A 20,879-nucleotide genomic window follows, 5' to 3' on the forward strand; every position below is an offset into this window, starting at 1 on the left:
GCGCCGGGAGAGGCCCGAGGGCGCGATCGCAGGCGGGGCGGGGCGGGGCGGGGCTCCCGGGGCGGGGCTCCCGGGGCGGGGCTGCTCGAGCGCCACCTGCTTCCCCGCGCGCCCCCGGGCCTGCTGCTCTCGCCCCGCGGGACGACGGTCGGCTGCAAACGGGTCCCGTCGCAGGTGTAGCCGTAGGTGCAGGCTGCGGGGGGCGCTGTGTGCTCGCTCGCGTTACCTCCGCCTGCCCTGGAGGCCGCGGGAGCTCGGGGACCTCAGCTGGACGCTCCGGACGGCTCGGGGCGTCGGGGAGATGGGGGTGGGGAGACCGCGGCCGCCCGCGCCGGGCCCCGGGAGCCACCGGGAAGCGGACGGACGCCGACCCCCTCCCCCACCCGCGGCATCCCCGGGGCTCGTGCGGGGCCGGAGGCTGTGTAGTTCCAGACAGCGCCCCCGGCCCCGCGGACCCCGCGGACCCCGCGGAACCCCCGCCCCACCGACCCCGATCCCCGCGGACGCCCCCTCCCTACGGACCCCGATACCCAGGGACGCCCCCGTCCTACAGACCCCAATACCCGCGGACGCCCCCGTCCTACAGACCCCAATACCCACGGACGCCCCCGCCCCACGGACCCCGGTCCCCACGGTCCTCCCCGCCCTACGGACCCGGATCCCCAGGGAGGCCCCGCGCCCTGCCCCAGCTCACACCCACAGCAGCCACACAGCCCCCCACCCCCGCCGCTCTCCGCCCCACGGTCACTCGGGCCGTCGGAGGACCTCGCAGGAGCAGCTGCGCCCCGCGGGTGGGGGCACAGTGTGCGGAGGGGGCCGCTGTGCAAGGCTCGGCCTCTAACCCCCTGACTCCTGCAGGTTATCCACCTGCTGTTTTGTTTTTCTCTTGAGGCAAAATATAAAACTTAGCATTTTAACCATTTTTAAGCGTGTGGTTCAGTGAACAGTGTCCTGCAGCCAGTCTCTAGGACTCTGTTCATCCCCCAAACTGCAACTATACCCGTTCAATGCAACGAGTCCTCAGTTTCTACCTCTTAGGATTTTGACTACTTTATCTAAGTGGAGTCCTGCATTATTTAGGTCCTTTGCTTTCCGTTAGAAATTGCTTCTTAGGGCTGAAAAAGCAAATGCCATTGCCACTTTTTGTTCATGCAAACTAAATGGACGGTTGGGGTTTTTCCACTTTTGGCCGTTGTGGCTACTGCTGCGGTGAACATCATTAGCCCGGAAGAATCTCAGTTCTTGCTCAGAGAGAACCCGCGTCTTTCGAATGAGACTGTTGGTTAGAGATGTTGAATTTACACGCGAATGAAGGCCTTTTCTCTAAGATGTAAACAGGCAAGAGTTAAGGGGGGAGAGGGCACCCGGCTGGCCCCGCCGGTGGAGCGACCCTCTGAGGTCCAGCCCCAGGTTGGGTGTAGAGATTAAAGATCTTTAGAGGCACCTGGGTGGCACAGTGGCTTCCGCCAGGGACTCTTGGTTTTGGCTCAGGTGGTGATCTTGGAGTCTGGGACTCTGTCTCCCTGCCCCTCCCCACTGTGCCCACCCACGGGCACTCTCTCTCTCTGTCTCCCCAAAGTAAATAAATCTTTAAAATAAAAATCTTAAAAGAATTAAGGGAGGGGGGAGATTATAAAATCTTATAAAAGATTATAAAAATGCGAGTCTGGAGTTTTGAGGGTGTCACGGTGGAGACCCCTTGTAGGCCATCTGGGAGATGGGGGGGTGTAAAGGCTCCCGTGATTCCGCTGGCTCCCCGGGCTCAGAGGACACAGCCCCAGCTGGGCCCGCGTGGCACCCACCCGTGAGGAAGTGAGCGGACCGGAATCAGCAGACAGGCATTCGCACCTTCCTTAAATCTAAAATGCATTCCCAATGGAGCAGATATTTAAAGTTTAAAAAAAAAAAAAAAAAAAAGAACCACAGAACTCCCGTGATCACTCCTTCCTGGAGTTCTGTGACTTTTGTGGGGAGATGAGAGGACTCTCCATCTGAGTGGGACCCCTCTTGGAATTATATCACTGCGACAGCTTTTCATTTTTCTCTGGGGTCATCAGCTCGTTCAGGTTTTCTGTTTCTTCTCAAGATAATTTCTGGAGAACCATTCTTTCAGCATGCTCGGGGTGTCACATTTTAAAAATGTATAGCTATCACATCTGGTTCTGTCTATTTTTAGGAATTGTTGATTCATTTATTTGCATTATTATTTTTCCTAATTATGCTTTCTCGCCATTTTTATATTTTGCTGTTGTTCTCCGAAGAACTCAGTTCATCAGTATTCTTTTATAATTGATTACATTCTATTTTTATCTTTATGTCTTTTTTTTTTTTTTTAAAGATTTAATTTCCTTGAGTGAGAGCGCAAGCACAAGCCGGGATGGGGGTGGGTGCAGAGGGAGAGGAAGAAGCAGCCTCCCCGCTGAGCAGGGAGCCTGATGCCAGGGCTCTATCGTCGGACCCCGGACACATAACCTGAGCCAAAGGCAGATGCCTAACTGACTGAGCCACCCAGATGCCCCTATTTTTATATTTATTTCTACCTCTTTTTAATATTTTCATTGTTATTTCCTCTCAGGTTCCTTCAGGTGCTCTATTTATTTTTGTCCTTTTAAAATAATGAGTACATTGAAGGAATGAATTTGTCGGTAAAGTTTTGGTGTTTTCACCCACATACGGCGTTTTTAGTGTTCTCATTTTTTTTTCTTTCTCGATGCCCTGAACCATTTTTCTGTTGTTTTGATTTAATAATAGTTTCTTTAAACCTTGATCAAATAATACATTTATATCATTTTTTTTAAGTCAGTGGTATATAAGGAGAGGCAGCTATTTCTGGTCCACTCCTACACAACCCAGTCTCAGATCCTCAAAGGTAAGCGCTTTGGCCTCTAGCGTGGCTCCCGAGGTGTACTTTCTAGTAGTACGTTCATTTATTTTTTTAATAACTGTTTACTGAGTGCCTGCTTCCTGTGTGCCACGCCCCTGCTCCAAGCACCAGTATGCACAGAGAAGAATAGGGACGGGCAAGCGTCACCAGCCCTCCTTACAAAGTCCTGGGCAGGGGTACAGAAGAAATATGTAAATAAATAAAAGACACCACACATTGGATGATAATTGAAATGTTTTGGAGAAAACCTAAAGCAGGTAAGTGGGACTAGGGAATGGTGTGTCAAGGAAGGCTTCACTGAGAGGGGGACTTTTTTTCTTTAAAGATTTTATTTATTAGGGGCGCCTGGGTGGCTCAGTGGTTGGACATCTGCCTTCAGCTCAGGACGTGATCCCATGGTCCCGGGATCAAGTCCCGCATCAGGCTCCCTGCATGGAGCCTGCTTCTTCCTCTGCCTGTGTCTCTGCCTCTCTCTCTCTCCGTGTGTGTGTGTCTCTCATGAATAAATAAATAAATAAAATAGTTTTAAAAATAAAGATTTTATTTATTGAGAGAGCACGTGCACATGCAAGTGGTGGCAGCGGAGGAGAGAGAGAGTCTCAAGCAGATTCCATAGGGCTCGAACTCATGACCCTGAGGTCAGGACCCTGGGATCAGGATCTGAGCCGGAAGCAAGGGACAGATGCTTGACTGAGCCACACAGGCGCCCTGAGATGGTGACTTTTGAGTAGAGACCTAAAGGAGGAGAGAGAACCATGAAGCTATAGGGAAGCGTATTCCAGGCAGAGGGAACTAGAAGGCAAGGGCCCCGAAACAGGAGCATGCCGGACATGTGGAAGGAACGACAAGAGAGCCATTGAGGCTGTGCAAACAGCGGGGAGAAGGCAAAGGCAGGATCAGGACGTGAGTTAAAAGGTTCCCCCCGCCCCCGAGGGGCGTCTGGGTGGCTCAGTGGGCTAAGCATCAGCCTTCGGCTCAGGTCATGATCCCAGCCGGGGTCCTGGGATCGAGCCCCGTGTCAGGCTCCCTGCTCAGTGAGGAGTCTGCTTCTCCCTCTCCCTCTGCTGCTCCCCCTACTTGTGCTCTCTCTCTAACTCTCTCTCTCTCTGTCTCTCAAATAATAAAATCTTTTTTTTTTTAAGATTTATTTATTCATGAGAGACACACAGGGAGAGGCAGAGACACAGGCAGAGGGAGAAGCAGGCTCCATGCAGGGAGCCTGATGAAGGACTCGATCCCAGGACCCGGGGACCACACCCTGAGCCAAAGGCAGATGCTCAACCACTGAGCCCCCCAGGCGTCCCATCACATAATAAAATCTTTTTTAAAAGGCCATCTATTTAAATAACCTACCTATGTTATTATTTCTTAATTTATATAGTTCAGGCATTTTCAAATGATCTCATCCCGTGGTAGATATGGATTTAACACATTTCCAGAACCCCTGTGTTCCTTCCCTCTTAGTTTCTTTGTACACATATTACTAGTTTTAGTTCTAAAGTTGGTAATTGTTGTATCCTTAAGCAATATACTTACACTTTCTATTTCTTATTCCATCAAGGACAGATGGTGTCTCTTCACTCTCAGCTTGAAAAATGAAGATATTAACATCTCTACCCTCCTGTAAGCTCACATCTTTTTTTGTACATTCTCAGCTTCTATTATCTGTACTTGCATTTCTACATCTTATTGATATTCTGATCTGCAGTCGTGGCGAAGTCTTTTTGTTTTGTCTACAGGTTGATTCTAAAAGTTAAAAATAGCTTTTCCAGTTCTTTTGCTCTTTTTAAAATATTGTGGTAAAAGATACATAGCATAAAAGTTACCAGATTGACCATTTTTAAATGTATAATTCAGTGGCCTTAAGTACTCTCACACTGCTGTTAACCTTAACAATAAAAGCATTAGTTATCTTACCGGCACAAATGGCTTTATTTGGGGGGGCGCCTGGGTGGCTTAGTGGTTGAGAGTGTGCCTTTGGGTCAGCGTGTGATCCCAGGGTCCTGGAATCGAGTCCCACATCGGACTCCCCACAGAGAGCCTGCTTCTCCCACTGCCTATGTCTCTGCCTCTCTCTGTGTCTCTCATGAATAAACAAAGAATTAAAACCTTTTTAAAAATGAGTTTATTTGGGAATAACAGAGAATCTCAATTTGGGACAAACAAGCTCTGGCAAAACCATTGGCAAGTCCAACAAAGGAGAGGGATCTTATTTTACGGAGAAGAAGGAGGCAGTTGGGAGGGGTTGTTTTGAACAAAAGCCCATTTGGAGAAAAACGTGAGTCCAGGGTGATGGTGGTTTCTCATTGGCTGAGTTGCAGGGGGTTGATTTCTTATAGGAGATGCAGTGGACATCTTTTTGTGATGGGGCCTGTGATTGGTAATTCTTTCTTGTTGAGGATTCTTCTGTTGGGGTCCATAACGGACAATTCTTCCTATAATTGATGTTGAATGTAAGGCTCCTCATTGTAACCACCCCTTCCAGCCCCCCTGCTCCTCTTTTTTTTTTTTTTTTTAAGATTTTATTTATCTATTCATGAGAAAGAGAGAGAGAGAGAGGCAGAGACACAGGCAGAGGGAGAAGCAGGCTCCATGCGGGGAGCCCGATGCGGGACTCGATCCTGGGACCCCAGGATAGGCCCTGGGCTGAGGGCAGGCGCTAAACCACTGAGCCACCCAGGCTGCTCCATTTTAGAGACCTTTCCCGTTATTGATTTTCACACCACCATCTCCAAAAGGTTTTCATCTCTTGACTGAAACTCTATACCCATTAAACACTAACTCTGCACTCCCTGCCCTCCCAGCCCCTGACAACCACCGTCCTACGATCTGTCTCTAGGCACTTGATTACTCCAGACACCTCAACAATAGTTGTCCTTTTGTGACTGTCTTATTTCACTTAGCGTGATGTCCTCAAGGCTCTTCCATGTTGAAGCCCGTGTCAGAATTTCCAGCCCTTTTTAAGGCAGAATCATATTCCATTCTGCATATATATCACATTTTAGTTGTCTGTTCCTTTGTCAGTGGACACTTGTACTCTTTCCACCTTTTGGCTGTTGTGATTAATGCTGCTGATAGGAAATACAAATATCTGTTCGTCCCTGCTTTCACGTCTCCTGGGTATATATGCAGAAAAGGAATTGCTGGAGCATATGGTGATTTTATGTTTAGTTTTCTCTGGGAATTGCTGTATAGTTTTCCACAGTGGCTGTGCTATTTTACATCCCCACCAGCAATGCACAAGCATTCCAATTTCTCCACATTCTTACCAACACTTATTATCTTTTATTTTTGAATAATAGCCATCCCACTGGACATGAAGTTGTATCTCGTCATTGTTTTTTTTATTTTATTTATTTATTTTTGACAGAGAGAGAGAGAGTACAAGCAGGGGGAGGGGCAGGGAGCCCGATGTGGGACTTGATTCCAGGACCCTGGGATCATGACCTGAGCAGAAGGCAGACACTCAACCAACTGAGCCACTCAGATGCCCTCATCGTGGTTTTGATATGCATTTAAAGTAGTGATGTTGGGATCCCTGGGTGGCTCAACGGTTTAGCCCCTGCCTTCGGCCCAGGGTGCGATCCTGGAGACCCAGGATCAGTCCCACATCAGGTTTCCTGCAGGGAGCCTGCTTCTCCCTCTGCCTGGGTCTCTGCCTCTCTGTGTGTGTGTGTGTGTGTGTCTCTCTCGTGAATAAATAAATAAGATCTTAAAAAAAAATAAAGTGATGTTGAGCATCTTTTCACATGCTTATTGGCCATTTGTATATCTTTAGAAATGCTTATTTAAGTCTTTTGTCCATTTTATGCTGGGTTGTTTCTTCTGTTATTGAATTGTAGAGGTTCTTTTTTTAAGATTTATTTATTTATTTGAAAGAGAGAGAGTGAGAGAATGAGAGAGAGAGAGAGAGAGAGAGTGAGCTGGAGCAGGGGGAGGAGCAGGAGGAGAGGGAGAGAATCCTCAAGCAGACTTTGTGCTGAGTGTGGGGCCCAATGCAGGGCTCCATCCTAGGACCCTGAGATCATGACCTGAGCTGAAATCAAAAGTCAGATACTTAACCAACTGAGTCACCCATGTGCCCCAAGTTATAGAAGTTCTTTTTTTTTTTTTTAAGATTTTTATTTATTTATTCATGAGAGGCTCAGAGAAAAGAGGCAGAGACACAGGCAGAGGAAGAAGCAGGCTCCATGCAGGAAGCCCAATGCAGGACTCGATCCCAGGACCTCAGGATCACACCCTGAGCCCAAGGCAGGTGCTCAACCGCTGAGCCACCCAGGTGCCCCAAAACTGATTTTTGTGTTGATTTTGTATCCTGCAACTTTGCTGAATTTATTAATTCTGCCAGTGTTTTTTTTTTAAATGGAAACTTTAGGTTTTTCTACATATAAGATTATGCTGTTTGTGAACAGAGATCATTTTACGTCTTCCTTTCAAATTTGGATGCTTTTTTAATTTCTTTTTTCTTTCCCCATGGCTGTGGCTAGGACTTCCAGTACTATGTGAAACAGATAGAATAGAAGCAAGCTCTTGTTTTGTTCCTGATCATAGAGGAATAGCTTCACCAAAAACTGTGGGTTTTTCATATATGGCCTTCATTATGTGGAGGTAGTTTTCTTCTCTTCCTAGTTTTTTGAATGTTTTTTTTAATCATGAAAGGATGTTGAATTTTGTCAAATGCTTTTTATACATCAATTGAGCTAATGATGTGGATTTTTACCCCCTTCATTCTGTTGTCATAGTATATTGCTTTGATTTTCATATACTGAAACATCCTTGTATTCCAGGAATAAATCACACCTGATTATAATGTAGAATCCTTTTAATATGGTCTTGAATTCTGTTTGATAGTATTTTGTTGGTGATTTTTTGCTTCAGTATTTGTATAGGATATTTGTAGGGTTTTTTTTTTTTTTAAGATTTTATTTATTTATTCATGAGAGACACCGAAAGAGAGGCAAGGACATAGGCAGAGGGAGAAGCAGACCCCTCGCGGGGAGCCTGATGCAGAACTTGATCCCAGGACCCCGGGGTCACACCCTGAGCCAAAGGCAGATGCTCAACCACTGAGCCACCCAGGGGCCCTGATATTTGTAGTTTTCTGGTTTTTTGTTTTTTTGTTTTGTTTTGTTTTGTTTTTGCTTGTAGTGTCTTTATCTGGCTTTTTCAAGGTAATGTTGGCCTCATAGAATGAGTTAGGAAGTGCTCCCTCCTCTTCTGTGTTTTTGGATGAGTCTGAGAAGCCTTTGTTTTAATTCTTCTTTAAGTGTTTGTCAAAATCCACTGTGTGATCCTGGACTTTTCTTTGTTGAGAAGTTTTTGATTACTGATTCACTCTCCCTACTAGTTATTGGTCTATTCAGATTTTCTCTTTTTTCATGATTCAGTCTTTGGTAGATTGTGTATTTCTAGGAATTTGAACATTTCATGTAGATCATTCAATTTGTTGGTGTACAGATGTTACTTTTTATTTCCCTAAAATCAGCTGTAATGTCTCCTTTTCCATTTCTGACTTTAGTTCTTTGAGTCTTCTTCTTTTTTAGTTAGTCTAGCTAAAGGTCTTTAAATTTTGATTTTTTTTTTCAAAGAGCGCACCATTGGTTTTGTTGATCTTCTCTATTATTTTCCTCAGCTCTATTTTACTTATATTTGCTATAATCTTTATTATCTCCTTCCTTTGCTAGCTTTTGGGATTAGTTTGTTCTTTCCTAGTTCATTAAGGTGTTGAGTTGATTTGAGATGTTTCTTATTTTAAATGTGTTTATGGCTATAGATCACTATCTTTTTTTTAATTTTTTTTTATAGAACACTATCTTAAGACTGCTTTTGTTATATCCCATAAGTTTTGATATGATGTCTTTTCATTTTTATTTGTCTGAAGATATTTTCTAACTTCCTTTGTGATTTATTCTTTGCCCTATTGGTTACTAAAGAGTATGTTGTTTAACTTCCACATATTTGTGGACTTTTCAGTTATCCCTCTGCTATTGATTCCTAGTTTCATTCCATTGTGATCAGAAAAGATATTTTTACGATTTCAGTCTTTAAAATGTATTAAGACTTGTTTTGTGGCCTAACTTATGGTCTATCCTGAGAATGTCCCTTGTGCACTTGAGAAGAATGTGTGCTGTGCTGTTGCTGGTAGAGCGCTCTGTATCTATCTGTTAGGCCCAACTGGTCTATAGTGTTCAGGTCCTCTGTCTTCTTATTCATCTTGTATCTGATTGTTACTTCCATTATTCAGAGTCGGATATTGAAGTCTTCTACTGTTCTTAGCTCTTTCTGTCAGTGTTTGCTTCAAATATCTAGGAGCTCCAATGTTTGACACATGTATTTTTATAATTGTTATTTCTTCTTGGTGAATTGACCCTTTTTTCATTGTCTTATGGTCTTCTTTGTCTCTTGTGACAGTTTTTGACTTCAAGTCTATTTGTCTGATAGCCACTCCTGCTCCCTTTGGGTTACTATTTCTATAGAATATATTTTTCTATCATTTCACTTTCAACCTACTTATGTCCTTAGATCTAATGTGAGTCTTTTAAAGACGCCTATAGGCGAATTCTGTTTATTTAGCACTTACTTTTGCATTTGTTATTTGTTTTATGTATGTCTTATAAATTTTGTTATTGCCTCCATGACTTTCTTTTGTGTTTCATTGAATTTTTTTTTTTGTAGTGACACATTTTGTTTCTCTCAGTAATGATTAAAATGTTGTTCAACACAGAGCCATGTAGTGTACCATGCTATTTCTTTTCCTGGTCAAATGTTTGCTTTTGCTGTAGTTTTTAATTGTGTCTATTTTTTTCTCTCTCTTTTTTTAAAGCTTTGCCTATTATTTTTCAAAGTATTTTTCACCAGCTTTATTGAAGTATAATTGATGTATAACACTATGTAAGTTTAAGGCTTACAACGTGATTTGCTACAGGTATATATTGTGAAATAATTACTACAATAAGATGTTAACACATCCCTTCACATAATTACGTGTGTGTGTGTCAAAAATATTTAAGATTTACTTTCTTAGCAACTTTCACATATATAACACAGCATTATTAACTGTTGTCACCATGTTGGACATTTGATCCCTAGAACTAAACTACTTTTTTGAAAAGATTTCCTCATTTATTTGACAGAGAGAGTACGGGGTTGGGGTAGAGGGAGAAGGAGAGAGAGTCTTAAGCAGATTCCTCGCTGAGCATGGAGCCTGATACAAGGCTTGATCTCCACAACCAGAAGATTACAATCTGAGCCAAAACCAAGAGTCAAAATCTTAACCAACTGTGCCGCCAAGGTGCCTCAGACCTTATTAATTTTATAACTGCAAGTTTGTACCCTTTGGCCACATCTTCCCATTTCCCTCACCCCTTGGCCCCTGGAAACTACCAGTCTACTCTGTTTCTATGAGTTTGGCTTTTTTAGATCCTATGTACAAGTGAAATCATGAAGTATTTGTCTTTTTTTAAATCTTATTTATTTCACTTAACATAATGTCCTTAAGTTTCATCCATATTGTTGCAAAAGGCAGGCTTTCCTTCTTTTTTATGGCTGAATAATATTCCTGTGTGTGGGGTGTATATCACATTTTCTTTATCAGTGGCTACTTGGATTGTTTCCATTTCTTAACTATCATGAATAATGCTGCAATGAACTTAGGGGTGTCCTTTGTTTTTCTTTATTAAAGCAAATTGAACATTTCTTTTCTAAACTCTCCATCCTATATTTTCATAGGCTCCGCCCTTATTATCAGAGACCTGTCTTATAAAGGCTTTCCTCCTCCTCCTTCAATCTGGACATGTTTTTCTCTAGGCCTGGTGTGTACCTGTCATTCTGGATTTCCCTTTGTTACTGTCTTGGGTTGTATCCTGTTTCTTGGATTCCTTGTCTTCTTTCCTGGTTCAACCCCTCATTTTTTGAAGCACATCCTCAAGTAATTCTTTATGAAAAAAAAGCATGGCAGGTAAATTCGTTGTGTTTTTATATGTCTGAATATTGAATTCAATCTTACATTTGACAGTTTGGCTGGTTATAGAAGTCTAGATAAAATAATTTTCCCTTCAAACTATTTTGAATTATTAAATAAAATTAAATTATTTGATATTTTCCTTTCTAGCTTTGTTATGTATTGGTAGTATTTTAAAAATTCCTTACTTTTCATTTTGAAAAATAGCAAATCTAAAAAATGGAATGACAGATACAAAGAACACTTATGTACCTGTCATATAGATTTACTAATCTATATGATTAAGACTTTGCCATATTTGCTTTATCTGTCTACACACATGTGATGTATGTGTGTGCGCGCATATACACAGATATACACACAGAGTTTTCCTGCAACATTTGAAAGTACTTTGTAGATATTACATCACTTCACTCCTATGTGTATATATATATATATCCTAAAAGCAAAGACATCTCATACATAACTAGAATACGATTATTACACTCAGTAAGTAAATATAGATAAAATATCATCTACTTGATATATACTGAGCAGGGAGCCCGATGTGGGGCTTGATCCCAGGACCTCAGGATCACAACCTGCAGAAGACAGACACTTAACTGATTGAGCCACTCAGGTGTCCCTCAGCATTATCTTTTTATTTTACAAGAGCCTTTTCTTGTTCTCTGAACCATTTACATAACGTCTTGTTCTTGATTTTGAATAAAATAATATTGAATATAGTTATGATAATAACTAGAAAAATATATTTATTTTATCTGTTTATTGAATTAGTTCTCTTTCCTTTTTTTTTTTTTCTTTTAGTGGAACTTTTTTAATGACGACCCTTACCAAACTAATACACATCTGTCTCCTTTTCTGTCTTTTCCTTCTTCCTTCTCCCTTCTTTCTCTTCTTTCTTCTTTGAACTTTTCTTTCCCTTTTTTTTCTGGAGCTACTAAAATTCTTCATGGAGGAACTCTCTGATGTTTCATTTGTGGAGCTGATGTTCTGTGGCCCTGCATTCTCAACAAGAGGAAGGGAGAGGACTGGACTATTTAAGGCAGTATTTCAAGCAACCCCCTTGTTTTTGACCTAGTCTTTTGCATCCTCTGTCCTGTGCTCTGGGATTTTGTAGGAAAGATCAGCAATCTCCTCTGTGGTGTGTCATCTGTTATCCCTTCTCTATCAGCTTGACAGAGTCGCAGAAACTTTTTAAAGCTCTCTTCCCCAGATGGACAACTTTCTGTTCTCTTTGTCATTACACATGTGTTCCCAATTTAGTTCCTTACTATTGTTTGTGTAGGGTCTCAGGAGGGAGAGGAGAAGAACCGAGTATTCAATCCATCATTTTGAAAATAAGACCCGTTTTCTGGTCTCCAACTTGCAGTTCTGATGCCCTTGGCTGAGAAGTCACTTGGGAGGTCCACGGCAGTTAGGATGGACTGGCCATGCTGTAGTAACAAAAATCTCAAAATCTGAATGGCTTAAAACAACAAAAGTTTATTTCCTGCTCATTCCGCCTTTTCACTGAGGTTGGCTAGGGGCTCTGCTTCGTGTCTCCCCACTCTGAGACCCAGGCTACTGGGGCAACTGCTATCTTGGTGATACCAGCTGCCATGGCAGAGACAACCTGGTGAACTGCTCACTGTCCCCTTCAGTATCCACCCAAAATGATGCCGTCATTTCTCTCCATGTTTCACTGACCAAAGCAAATCAGTAGACTGTGCCTGACATCAAAGGGGGCAAAGTGCAGTCCTGCTCTGTGTCTGGAAAGTGGAATACTGGAAATATTTGTTGAAAAATACTGTGGCCCACCAGAAGATTGTAACATTTCAAGGGGTTGAATTCTTGTAACTATTGTTTGTTTGTTTTTTGATGGCATTGGATTCAGAGAATGCAGGCTTGTTTAAAATCCTAAGATATTATTCATGATTAATTTTGACGAGTGTTTTATGGGATTGGAAAATAATTATTCTTTATTGGTTATAGACAACTTTCATACAAAACAAGAAGCTTTTTATATCTTCTATATACCTGTTGATTTTTTAGAGATCTACCAAAGACTAAAGAAGTATTGAAAGTTCTTACCATTGTATTGTGTTTCTATAGGTTTCTCCTTGTTTTTATAATAGTTTTATATTCTTACTTACCTTGTAGATATACCTAGTAGATATACATTTTCTATTTTGTTTAAATAACCTTCTTTGTCCCAGTTAATGGAACTTTTAAATTCCTCTTCCATTGACCATGCATCTTCCCTACTCTCTTAGGATCTCCAACTGCTTCTTAATTATTTTTCTGGATTGTGCACTAGCTAATTTCCAGAGCAGTGGGTGAACTATTCAAACCCCTACTTAGACCAACCTGCTTATTTGAACATATTAAAGATTTTATTTATTTTAGAGAGAGAAAAAGTGAAAGAGAGCAACTATGAGTGGGTGCAGCAGTAGAGGAAGAGGGACAAGCAGACTCTGTGCTGAGCACAGAGCCCAACGAGGAGCTCAGTCATGACCCAGAGATTGTGACTTGAGCCAAAATCAGGAGTGGAACACTTAACTGACAGAGCTCCCCAGGTGCCCCTGAACATGTTAGGGAAAAAATAATTCTGATACTTGTTAAAATGGTAAGAAGGATTATGGCAAATTCAGGCTCAACCCTTACTACAAAAAAAGACTAGTGGGGATTTATGGCCAAGGAGCAGTGTGAGGAGGTCAGTGGATGGACAATTATTAAGAGGAGAGATGTTGAGGGTAGGGGATTTTTACTAGACTGGCCCAATGAGATTCTTGCTAAAGGCAGGGCCAGAGTTCAGACAGCAAGGGTGGGAGATGAGAAACTTGGTAAGTTATCTGGGTAGGTGATGATTTAGGAGGATTCTTTGCCAAGGCTGGGCTGGACAGGCCAAAGACAGGATGGGAGCCAAGGTCAAGACCTAGTCAAAAAGAGGGCTCTGAGGAGCCTGATTAACATGTGGTCAGGGAAGGAGTCTCTCTGTTAAACACTTCATGGCAGCCTTTCTCACCTACTCCAGAACTTTGCTTCTACAATTATCACCCTTTCTCCTGCACATGGTTTTTCTCTCTACTAGATCATTTCCATCAGCTCAGAGACATTCTACATATCTTCCTTTAAAAACACGAAACAGGGGCAGTCTGGGTGACTCAGCAGTTTAGCGTACCTTCAGCCCAGGGCCTGATCCTGGAGACTCGGGGTCGAGTCCCACGTCGGGCTCCCTGCATGGAGCCTGTTTCTCCCTCTGCCTGTGTCTCTGCCTCTCTCTCTCTCTCCCCATGTCTCTCCTGAATAAATAAATAAAATCTTAAAAAAAGATAAAAACACGAAACAAAAAACCTATCCTTACCTTAATCCAGATAACAAAAATCAACTCAAAGTGTATCTAAGACCCAAACGTAAGAGCTAAAACTATATAGAACTTTTAGAAGAAAATTTAGGGGAAAAGTTCCAAGATAGTGGATTTGACAGTGACTTCTTAGATATGACACCAAAAGCACAGCCAACAAAAGTAAAAATGAGTAAGAAAAGGGTTATGGTATAGGCAGGGAAAGAAAGGGGCCCTTGACTAGGCTCTGAAAGAGTGAACAACCCTCAGACCACCTGACCCCAGATGTTAGGGGGTATTTTTCTTTGGTGGCTACAGTGTTATCACAGAAAATGTCAAAACCTCAAACAATCAAATCGTTGTGTTATCAAGAGTCCTTGCTCAAACCAAGATAGCACAAGAATCTCAAGGCCACAAGCTTCCCAGTCAGTTCTCAATAAAAGACTGCCACTAAAAGCCCTCAGTAAATAAATAAATAAATAAATAAATAAATAAATAAATAAATAAAATAAAAGCCCTCAGTGGCGACCCATTCGGGACCCCTGTTGCTCTAGAGAGCTTTTCCTTTCCTTTCTGTTCTCACGTTCACTTGATAAACATTCACTTCACTTCACCCTTTTGTATCCGCAGGATTCATTCTTTGATTCTGTGAGACAAGGACCCTGCAATCCTGTAACAAAAATGATACACTGGACTTCACCAAAATTAAAATCTGTGCATCAAAGGACACTGTCAGCAGAATGAGGACAATCTACAAAATGGGAGAAAATGTTTGCTAATTATGCATCAGATAAGGGGTTGATATCTAGACTTTATGAAGAACTGTAACTCAACAGCAAAGAACCCAGTTCCAAAATGGGCTCGAGGAGACATTTCCACAAAGACCTACTGATGGCCAAAAAACACATGAAAAGATGCTCAATATCACTAACCATTAGGGAAATACAAAACTGCAATAAGACACCATCTCTCATTGGGATGGCTACAATTAAAAAACAAACAGAAGAGAGCGAGTGTTGGTGAGATTGTGGAAAAATTGGAAACCTTGTGCACTGTTGGTTGGGAACATAAACTGATGCCGCTGCTATGGAAAGTAGTATGGTGGTTCCTCAAAAAGTTAAGCATAGAATTACCATGTGAACCAGCAGGGCACTTCTATGTATATGCCCCAAAGAATTTTAATTCAGGTTCTCAAAAAGATATTTGTGTACCCATGTTCATGGAACATTATTCATAATAGTTAAAAGATGGAAGCAATGCAAGGGTCCATTGACGAATGAATGGGTGAACAGAATGTGGTATGTATATACAATGGGAATATATTTCGCCGTAAAAGGAAGGGAGCTCTGACACATGCTACAATATGGATGAACCTTGAAGACATTATGCTCAGTGAAATAAGTCAGTGACAAAAAGATAACTACAGTATGATTTCACTTACAAAAGACACTTAGATGTTTTGGACTGAATTGTGTCCCCCTTAAACTCCTGTGTTGAAGTGTAGCCCCCAGTGTGACCACATGTGGAGATAGGTTCTTTACAGAGAAAGTCAAGGTTAAATGAGGTCCTATTGGTGGGGTCCTGATCCAGTATGACTCGCGTCCTTACAAGAATGAGAGACACCAGGGATGCATGCATGCAGAGGAAAGACCCTATAAGGATATAGCGAAAAGGCAGTCACCCTCAAGCCAAGAGAGAGACCTCAGGAGAGACCGGCGCTGCCAACACCTGGATCGTGGATTCGTAGCCTTCAGAACAATGAGAGGATACGTTTCTATTGGTTAAGCCCCCCTGCCTGGAGTAATTTGTTATCGCAGCCTTAGCAGACTGATACACTAGAGTAGTCGAATTTATAGAGACCGAAAGTAGATTGGTGGTTTTCAGGGGTGAGGGGAGAAGGGCACGGGAGCTTTCAGTGGGCATAAAGTCTAAGTTTTGCAAGATGAGAAGAATTCTGGAGATGGATTGCACAACAGTGTAAATGTACTTTACATCATAGAATTGTACATTTAAAGATGGTTAAGATGGTAAATTTTATGTATATGGTACCATAATGAAAACAAAACACCTCCCTTGATGCTGCAAATCCCTCCCACCGTGGTGCGGTTCTTCTGCTCCGCTTTAGAGCAAAACTCCCGGAGAGAGAGAGTCGTTTATATTTGCTGTCTCTACTTCTTCATGTCTCATGTTTTTCTTAAACCCATTCCAATCAGGATTTTCTGAAATTGCTATGTTCTGAGTCACTGCCACAATTCCAGCCCATTGGCATTTTTTTTTGGCGGGTGGGGATCCCTTGCTCTTCAAAATACCTGTCCCCTTGTCTTCCTGGTTTTCCTCTTGCTTCTGCCTCATTGGATCTAGTTGGCTCCTCCTCCTGACTCTGTGAGGTACCCCAGGGCTCTGCCCCAGGCTTTGTATGCTCACCCCCTGCCAGCTACACTGGTGAGTCTCAAATCCCATCTCTAGCCCCACCTTCCTTTGGAACTTCATGCTGGGACATCCACCTGCCCACTCAGCTTTGTCATGAGGATGTCCAACAAACAGGCATCCAAAGTCAACATGGGCAAAGCAAATCCTTGACTTCTTCAGACTCTACTGCCTCCGTTGTTGGCTCTCTCAGTAAATGGCACCACCTTGCAACCAGGTAAAAAAAAAAAAAACAAAAAGGCACCCCCATAATTGCACAGCAAAGATTTTAGAGTCACCTTGACTCTTCTCTTCCTGTCTCACCCACATCCAACTCACTTGAATATCCTGTGTTCTCTGCTTTAAAAAAAATCTCTCCAGGATCTGACCCCACCTACCTCCTGCACCATGTGCCGTGGCCAAGCCACCTTCTTCTCTCATCTGGATGACTGTGGCCACTTCCTTGCTAAATGAATAAATGCTCCAAGTGTCAAGGTTAATGGTACAAAATACGAATGTACACTCCTGGGGACACCATCGGAAATACAGTTGAACCTTTATTCTATGCAGATTGCGGGTGAGAACAGGTGGTCATATATCAGCGTACTTACCCCAGAGAACAGCAAGTATCCCCGATCCCCCGCCACCCGGCACCTAATTAAACCCAGTAAAATAATGGGAGTCTGTGAACACGCATGGCATCTCTATTGACTAATTGAAAGGAAATTAGCGCGGCCCTTAGAATTTGAAGAGGGGGGATCCCTGGGTGGCTCAGCGGTTTAGTGCCTGCTTTTGGCCCAGGGCGTGATCCTGGAGTCCTGGGATCGAGTCCCGCCTGCTTCCTTCTCCCTCCTCCTGTGTCTCTGCCTCTCTCTTTCTCTATCATTAAAAAAAAAAAAAAAAAAAAAAAAAAAAAAAAAAGAACTTGAAGAGGGAAATCAGAGAATCTGAGACGCCGACCATGCAGATGACCAAACCATCAGAGACAGAGTTGTTCTGCTCAGGATGGTTGATGGCTGTCAGGGGAGCAGGTGTGGCCCCCGTTTGGAAGACTACCACGTGGGACCCCCTCCCTGCGCCTCATCCACTTCCCCACCCCAGTCTGTCTCCGGGCCTTGGGGTTTATGGTCTGTCACTTACCCCTTGGTGACAGAAACAGCTGGCGTTTAAGCATATATTTTTTTGTTTAGCCGAAACGGACACATCAGAGTTGCAGCTGCGGCGTTCAAGTGTTTCCGCTCCCCTGGGGCCCCTGGCTGGCGACTCCTGATCCCGGGGTCCTAAGTCAGAGCCCCGCGTTGTTGGGTGGACAGATGACTTGAAATAAATTAGTTAAAAAAATAAAACTTTTCTGCTCTGGGTAGGGGCCTGGGAGTGGGGGTGGCCGGGTGCACGGGCGGGTCCCCGACGTGGGGAAGGGGACAAGCCTTCTGGATGGTGCAGTGTCCTCGGTGCAGAGGACCCAGCTGCCCCCGAACAACGCAGAGCCCAGAAGAGGGGCAGCCAGAAGGGCAGAGAGGAGCCACCGCGGGCGGGCAGCTTTCGGGACCACGTCACCACTCCTGGGACATGTGTCCCTCGGGACACAGGTGGCGCGGCCAGCACCGCTCACGGCTCCACGGGGTCTTGCTGTTGCGTCCAGGTCTCGGAAGCCGCCTGATGGGCCCAGGGCCCAGGGAGGCAGGGGCGACGGGCCAGGCTGCGGTCGCCGTCCTCCCGCTGCTGGGAGCCCCGGTGCCCGAGCCGGCGGCAGAGGGAGCCCGCGCTCCACGCAAGGGGACCGCGCTCTCCTCCGGAGCAGAAAATGCAATAATTGTTGTTTTCTGCCGCGCAGTATGTCCTTACAGATGACGCTTTAATCTCCCTCGTACATCTCCGGGGCTGTAAATTCATGCTCCATTATGGCACCATATGCCCGGATCCGCTCGGAGGGAGCCGGGCTCGGGCTGCAGAGCCGGCCAGGCCTCCTGGGGGGGGCACGCTGCTCCCCCCACATTTCAGGGCTGTGTCTCCAGAAGTTCTTTTCCAGCAGTTTACCGGCCTCGATCTCAAACAGTGGAGGCGACGTGTGGCGGGCAGGTGACCACCGCACTTACTGACAATCACAGGCTGCCAGAGGCAGAAGGAGAGGTTGGCCCATTAAAAAAAAAAAAAAAAATCCGAAGGCACGAAACACAACGGAGTGGGGTTTCGTCTGATTGCCTCGCAGCTGCCGATGCGCCTTCTCATCTGTTCCTAAGTAATAGATATTGATGCTTCTTTGCTCAGCGCAGGCCTATTTTGCATACAATCGCATGCGGTACACGGAATGGCATTTTTTCAAGCCCCCTTTGGGCCCTGAAAGCTAAGCTTGATGTCAGATGCCAGGGTCTGGGGCGATTGCTGCAGCCAAGCCGTGCGCACGTGCTCCCCACGCGGTGCTCCCCCTCCCTGGGAGGAGGAAAACGCTGGCCTTTTTCTGAAACACTCAGATGGCCCCGTCATCTCCTTCCCAGATCAACTGACCGGATTCTGAAACGGGTCCTAGGAGGGAAAACCCACAGAGGGGCTGTCCTCATGGCAGGTGGGAATGGGGGCCAACAGGAAACATCTAGAAAAGAGTTTGTCATCTAGAGCCGGCTGCGGAGCCCTTCACTTCAGAAGCATCTCCCCTCAAGCCTTCGTGGCCACTGGCTGGGATGGCAGTTCCTTCTCTGGAGGTGACCTCTGGGGTGGAGGGCAGGGCCTTGGCCGCGTCTCCATCTAGAACTCCCTCCGCAGCTGGAAAGCTAACAGGCAGGACCAATCTAAGACCCCCACCCCCCCGGGACCCCCAGGGCTTTCTCTTTGGGAGCCCCACTCTATAAAACATCACAAATATAGAAATGCACTGGAAGATGCCACCACAAGATGGTAACGTATGAGTGAATAGTGACAATACATGGGTGTGGAAACTAGCTGACGTCTTACGTCTCATTAGATGTGTTAATCTTGACTTTGCATTCTCTTCTCTATGGCTCTGCCCCAATACGTTATTTCCTCCCAGGCTGTGTGACCTCCCTTCGGTCTTTGGAGAGCTCTGGGATCTGGGCCTTGCTTCTTGGGGTTTGAGTACAGATGGTTGGAGCCCACGATGGAGTTTGGACCTACTCCTCACCTGTCTGATCCAAAGAGAACCAACCTTGAAGGAAATGAAGAAGAGATGGGATGAGCACTGGGTGTTATACTATATGTTGGAAAATTGAACTTAAATAAAAACAAATTAAAAAAAAAAGGAAATGAAGAAGACCCTTACCTGTCTTTTTTTTTTTTTTTTTTTTTTTTTACCTTTACCGGAAGGACTGTCCTCTGTCCATAAAAAATGTAGCAAGAAGGAGATTCCTTTTCTTTCTCTGTCAACATGCCCATTCATTCACTCCTTCAAGAAACATTTTATTGAAAAGCCACCAAGTGCTTGCTATAGTGCTGGGCGTTCTGGAAACAAAGGCAGATACAATGCAGTGCCTGCTGCAAGGAGCCCAGAGTCCCCCAGGCCCTCCATCCCAGGGCTGGCTGCGCTCACCTGGCCCCCAGGATCCCACCTTTGCCTCTAGGGCCTCCTCGGACACTCCTGGCTGTTGACTGGTTTGTGTCCTCCAAAAATTCATAGGCTGAAGTCCCAACTTCCAGGAGCTCAGAATGTGACTGTATTTGGAACTAGGGCCTTCAAAGAGATAATTAAGGTGAAATGGGGTCATTCCATGGACCCTAACCCAACATAAAAGGTGTCCTTGTAAGAAGAGATCAGGACACAGATACACACGGAGGAAATGCTGTGTGAGGACGGAGGGAGAGGATGGCCATCTACAAACCAAAGAGAGAGCAAACCAATCCCATGGACACCTTGATCTTAGACTTGGAGACTTCAGAACTGTGAGAAGCAAATTCCTGTTGTCGAAGCCACCCAGTCTATGGTGCTTTGTCCCCAGCTCCTCCCTCCAACAGGTAAGAGCTTCTGCTGCAGGGCAACCCCGTTGTGCCCTTACCCACAACTTCTCCAGCCTCCTTCCTTCTTAGTCTGCTTTGTCTGGGTGTAGACAGACACATTAGTGGTGTCTCGGGGTGGGGGGGAGGGGGTTGCAGGGGGTGGGGATAGGGTCGGGGCACCCTTTCCTCAACAGCAGCCGTGATAGTTCTCTCTAGGGCATCCTGTTTGTTACTCCTTGGGGCAGAGGGCTTCACTCCATTGCACCTAAGGCTCCAGGGAACTTTCTGTTCTTACTTTCCTTGTGCTCAGGTCGTCTAAAGCTCTCAGGCTTTCCCGCCCGTTGCTGCCTCTTGACACT

The 20,879-nt window shown here is 44.6% G+C and overlaps 1 long non-coding RNA gene across 1 annotated transcript; it reads left to right on the plus strand.

Annotated features, from left to right (window-relative positions):
* Window positions 1–589: 589 nt before the first annotated feature.
* Window positions 590–17,499, plus strand: LOC112645592 (uncharacterized). The gene is made up of 2 exons (XR_003127138.3): window positions 590–4,507; window positions 14,800–17,499. It is a non-coding gene; the product is annotated as an uncharacterized LOC112645592 (long non-coding RNA).
* Window positions 17,500–20,879: the final 3,380 nt, after the last annotated feature.

This window comes from Canis lupus, chromosome 1, assembly GCF_003254725.2.
Source record: "Canis lupus dingo isolate Sandy chromosome 1, ASM325472v2, whole genome shotgun sequence".
Lineage (NCBI taxonomy): Eukaryota > Metazoa > Chordata > Mammalia > Carnivora > Canidae > Canis > Canis lupus.